Consider the following 6,000-nt stretch of genomic DNA (forward strand, 5'->3'; position numbering starts at 1 on the left):
GACGCCTGTCCAAAGGCCAACTCCCCCCCACTGACAATCAGTGGGCAAGAACCTTTATAGACAGAGGGAGGGGGCTACATGCAGAAGCAGCACAGTCAGCTCTGACAGTCATGTTGAAATTGGCCATCAGTGGTCTGATCAGTGTCATCTTGATTGTTTTAAGTACAGTTAGTCTTTAGTTCCAGGGTCGGTTTGTTCCCATTTCTTCGAGGCCAGTTCTCGGAACTGTGGCAGCTTAAGTCATGGCTACAGTCTAGTCATCATGTAGTTAACTTCTTCCACCTGGTAGGGGTTTCAGTATCTACAAGACAGCTCACAGGATATGGCTCAGAATTATTATCTATAGCCCTTGAGAAGGACTAAAAGTCCTTGACTATGCTTAATGACTAAATTATTATTATTTGGTCTCCCTTGACTGTTTCTGTATTTTCTCACTTCTCTGATTAAGCTTATTTTTTGGCTAAAGTTTTTTCACAGACAAAAGGCAGGCTGAGAACATGGGGGACAAGGACCATAGGGTCCTTCTCTGTTTCACTTACCCAAGTTCAGATGTGGGAACCTAGTCCCAGGTCTTGCATTTTCCACCACAAATTATCAACTGGATGATATCAACTGGCTACACTAATAACATTTCAGGAGAATTTATTCTATTTATGTCGTGCCTCTGTAGGCGAAGCCCTTAATAAATATTTTGCATGCTTAAAAAAAAACCAAAAACCTCTCAGTGACCCTGACTCTCTGACACTGAGCTTCTATCAATTAGTCAATTATAGTTCAGCTTTTCCTACCTTGGCACTGGTTCCACAGAAATTTTAGTTCATGGATATTTGTTCCGGTAAATAGTGATTCTCCGTATTTGCCTGTCTCTCTGATTTGGGGGACAGCAATTTCCCCTGTGACCTCACTTCTCTTATCCATCTGAGAAAAATTTTTGACTTTTCAGTTTGTTTAGCTTTATACTTGTTAAAATGGAATGGTAACTTTCACGCCCCTTCATGCCAGAACCACGCACTTCTTTTTTCATTTAATATATATATATTCCACCTGGGTCAGTACGTATTCCATAATCTAAGCATTTGTTTTAATGAAATTTAGATCCTCAACTTTCTTTTTTTTTTTTGGCTACACAAAATGTTTAAACACAAACAAGTACAAATCCTGCTTTTTTTTTTTTTTTGGAAATTTATATTTATTTATTTGGCTGCACCGGGTCTTAGTTGTGGCACATGGGATCTTGGTTGCCGCATGTGGGATCTTTAGTTGTGGCATGCAGGATCTAGTTCCCTGACCAGGGGGTCGAACCCGGGCCCCCTGCATTGGGAGTGCAGAGTCTTAACCACTGGACCACCAGGGAAGTCCCCTGCTTGTTTTAAAACATGGTTATAATCTCTATTAGTCACCTTTGGTTCCTCTTACTTGCAAGAGACATCATGGGGGTTTCATTGTATTTTTAGAATACCACGCATCACGTCCTCTCTTAAATCTCCATGAACATTACCAAGCATAGCTAATTTGCTCTCACAACTTACTTGCTAGACAAATGCAGTCAATAAATCCTCCTCCATTTGCTTGAGAAATGGAGGTCTAACATCATTGTCAGAGAATAACAGGTATTTTGTTAGAATTGCAATACTGGTGTTGCTTTTCAATCAATTTTTTAAAAGAGTAGAACTTGCTTAGAGTTTGGCAATTTATAAATCTTGATTTATATAACGGGTCCTCATTTAAATTTTTTAATTGCCTTAATTTTAATAACATAGTTTCTTCTCACTCTCTTGAGCCTATTTAAAGAGTCCTGAAGGGACATGAATCGGAATTGTGTTAATTTAGAAGCTTTAGTATGCTAATCAAAGAAAGCTGATTCCTGTATGCTAGAGACTTTCTAAGGCCCCTTAGATATTGTCCTTTATTAAAGTCAGAAGTTCTATAGAAGTTTATGCATATTTTTTTCATCCCTGGTAAAGGAATTCCATTTTGCAGATATTGACAACTAATGGGTAAACGTGAAAAAAGCTAATGGTTCAGAGGAAGGAAGAAGGCTCTGAGCCTTAGAATCACACACTGGTGTATAATATACACAGTGTATTCTAACTCTGATCAGAAGCACATGATAATAACAACTTCTCAAACATACAGTTTTAAATGCCAGTAAATGTAACCCAGCAGGACCCTGTGGGAACTTCCTAGGACAGACCCCTCCCCCATATCCTCCGCTTTAGCTCCTCTCTGAAGTACCCAGATAATAGTCTTTATGCACATTTCCTGAGCTTTTTTTTACAGATGCTAAAACCACCACCAAATGGAAGAAATTAACTACTTGATGATCATGAGCACGTAGCCCCCAGACCTACTGGTGCCTAAGGATCGATAATGTTAACCCCTCTGACACCGCCCTGTTACCTCACAATCAACCAATCAGAGAATTGTGCATGCGCTGATTGCATACCCTGGGAAGCCCCTCCCTCACCTAGCCTTTAAAAATGCTTTTTGAAGCCCATCGAGGAGTTCTGGTGTTTTGAGCACCAGCGCTCCTGGGCTCCTTGCTGACGCGCTGCAATAAACGCTGCACCTTCCTTCACCACAACCCAGTGTCAGTAGATGGGCTCTCCTGCGCGCGGGCCAGTAGACCCAAGTTTGGTTCGGTAACAGAAATACCAGAATTATGACAGACAAAAGCAAACAAGCAAGGTTAACAAATGAAGATTTCCTGTTGTCTGCTACCTGCCACGGAATGGGTTCCTGTTGAATGCCACCTGACAGAAATTGCCACTGATGAATGGTCAGACAGCCAAAATCCCACATTACTGACACCAGAGGGGAAGAATAATCTGATAAATGCAAATCTGAAAAGCGACTTGGCTGGTGAGAGCCAAAAAGCTCAGTCATTATCTACACCACTCACCAGAAGACCCAGGAAAGGTGAGCTGTGGGCCTATGGGTTCAACATTGGAATGAGGTTTACCTTCAGGCTGTATACTTCTCTTGGCTCTGATGATAGAACTCAGGTGGGAAAGTTGGTAAACCTCTCTGGGTTGATTACCTCCATTGCTGCTTCCTGCTTTCTGTTTTCTTGGGAGATCTCATTCAGCCCCGCTGCTGCTGCCCTCCTTGCCCATTCCAAGCATGATTGTGGTGGTCTTACTCTCTGTGAAGGTGGAATTGCATTGGAGGGGTTTCTCTCAGCTCTTCTGCCTCTGCCCTAACTTTCCGTCGGTGAAAGCTTAGAACGCCTCGGTGTTTACTCTCAGCTCTCCTAACTGCCTTCTCCAATTTTGTTGTACTGTTCTCAGCACTTGGTAAGACCAGTGTGGCAAAGAACTGGGGACAGTGCAGTCTTGAAACCGCACGACTCAGATGGGACTTGAACCCAGCCGAAACCCAGATTGGGATTGAACCCATGGGCTGAAACTCGAATTCACTGTCTTTTTATTAATTCTGTATTTTTTTTGGCTGTACTGGGTCTTTGTTTTTTTTTTTGTTTTTTTTTTTCGGTACGCGGGCCTCTCACTGTTGTGGCCTCTCCCGTTGCGGAGCACAGGCTCCGGACGCGCAGGCTCAGTGGCCATGGCTCACGGGCCTAGCCGCTCCACGGCATGTGGGATCTTCCCGGACCGGGGCATGAACCCGTGTCCCCTGCATCGGCAGGCGGACTCTCAACCACTGCGCCACCAGGGCAGCCCTGCACTGGGTCTTTGTTGCTGCACACGGGCTTTCGGTAGTTCTGGAGAGTGGAGGCTGCTCTTCATTGCGGCGGGTGGGCTTCTCATTGCGGTGGCTCCTCTTGTTGCCCAGCGCGGGCTCCTGGCGGGCGGGCTTCAGTAGTTGTGACACGTGACACGCAGGCTCAGTAGTTGTGGCTCATGGCTTTAGTTGCTCCACGGCATGTGGGATTTTCCTGGACCAGGGATCGAACCCTTGTCCCCTGCATTGGCAGGCAGATTCTTAACCACTGTGTCTCCAGGGAAGTCCCTGAATCCACTGTCTTTTAATTAAGGTTGCACACCTGGTCTCAGGGCTTAATGAAGCTCAGGTTCTTTGTTTCTCAGCACAGAGGAATTCAGTGAGAGGCAGAGTAATAGGTAAGAAGTGGGTTTGTTTAGAGAGATACACATTTCATAGACAGAATGCAATCCATCTCAAAAGGTGAGAGGCCCCGAAATATGGGGTGGTTAGTTTTTCTGGACTGGTAATTTCACAGATTAATGGGTGGGAGGATTATTCCAACTGTTTGGGGGAAGGCGCAGGGATTTCCAGGAATTGGGCCACTGCCCACTTTTAGCCTTTTATGGTCAGCCTTGGAACTGTCATGGTGCCTATGGCCCTGTCATTTAGCATGCTGCTGTATTACAATGAGCATATAACGAGGCTCAAGGTCTACTGGAAGTTGAATCTTCCGCCATCTTGGACCTAATCGGTTCTAACCAGTTTATTGTCACATCCACAACGGTTGTCATTCTTAAAGGGTTGTGCCCTGCGCCCTTCTCTCCTGTTTCATTCTGACTGTTTCTCTGGCTCCTCTAGAGTATAATCTGTCAGCCCCACACATGGCCTGGAAAAGTTTGTTAGAAGATAGTGATTTCTGCTGAACCCCCTTTATGGTAGACTACTCCCTGCTCCATTTCAGGCAGAGATGAAAGCTGCTGTGGCTCTCTTCTATCTTATAAAGGTCTTGTCGTTTCTGGAGTTTAGTTGGCAAACTTTTCTTTAAAGGGTCAAATAGTAAATATTTGGGGCTGAGTGACCCAAGGGGCAAAATTGAGCAGTTCTTACTGAAAGGCTGTTCATATTGAATAGTCTTTTTCACATTTTATAATTAAAAATGTAAAAACCAATCTTAGCTCCGAGACCAGACAGAAATAGGAGTCAGATAAATTTGGCTCATGGGCCAAATCAACCTCTTGTTTGGTTCATTTAGATTTCTTTGTATCCTCACTGGTGGATTTTTTTTTTTTTTTTTTTTTGCGGTACGCGGGCCTCTCACTGCTGTGGCCTCTCCCGTTGCGGAGCACAGGCTCCAGACGCGCAGCCTCGGCAGCCATGGCTCACGGGCCCAGCCGCTCCGCGGCATGTGGGATCTTCCCGGACCGAGGCACAAACCCGTGTCCCCTGCATCGGCAGGCGGACTCTCAACCACTGCGCCACCAGGGGAGCCCCAATTTTTAAAAATCTATAATATCATCTTTCCAGCTTGTTTCTGTTTGTACGGTCAGAGGTCTGTTCCAAAGCCACTATAATAATGTCATGCCTTTATCTGATCCTGGATCTGATCTCATTTCAAGGCCTAAATCATTTTCTGCTGTAATAAACACACAGAGAAGTATGGAAGGCCATCCTTTTTTCTTTTTTGAGTCTTTTATTTATTTATTTTTAACATCTTTATTGGAGTATAATTGCTTTACAATGGTGTTAGTTTCTGCTTTATAACAAAGTGAATCAGCTATACATATATCCCCATATCTCCTCCCTCTTGCGTCTCCCTCTCACCCTCCCTATCCCACCCCCCTGGGTGGTCAGAAAGCACTGAGCTGATCTCCCTGTGCTATGCGGCTGCTTCCCACTAGCTATCTATTTTACATTTGGTAGTGTATATATGTCCATGCCACTCTCTCACTTCGTCCCAGCTTACCCTTCCCCCTCCCCGTGTCCTCAAGTCCATTCTCTACGTCTGCGTCTTTATTCCTGTCCTGACCCTAGGTTCTTCATGACCTTTTTTTTTTTAGATTCCATAAATATGTGTTAGTATGTGGTATTTGTTTTTCTCTTTCTGACTTGCTTCACTCTGTATGAGAGACTCTAGGTCCATCCACCTCACTACAAATAACTCAATTTTGTTTCTTTTTATGGCTGAGTAATATTCCATTGTATATATGTGCCACATTTTCTTTATCCATTCATCTGTTGATGGATACTTAGGTTGCTTCCATGTCCTGGCTATTGTAAATAGAGCTGCAATGAACATTGTGGTACATGACTCTTTTTGAATTAGTGTTCTCAGGGTAC

The sequence above is a fragment of the Aethalodelphis obliquidens genome, unplaced genomic scaffold, assembly GCF_003676395.1.
Source record: "Aethalodelphis obliquidens isolate GAN/ISIS:26980383/991018 unplaced genomic scaffold, ASM367639v1 scaffold11, whole genome shotgun sequence".
NCBI classification, from domain to species: domain Eukaryota; kingdom Metazoa; phylum Chordata; class Mammalia; order Artiodactyla; family Delphinidae; genus Aethalodelphis; species Aethalodelphis obliquidens.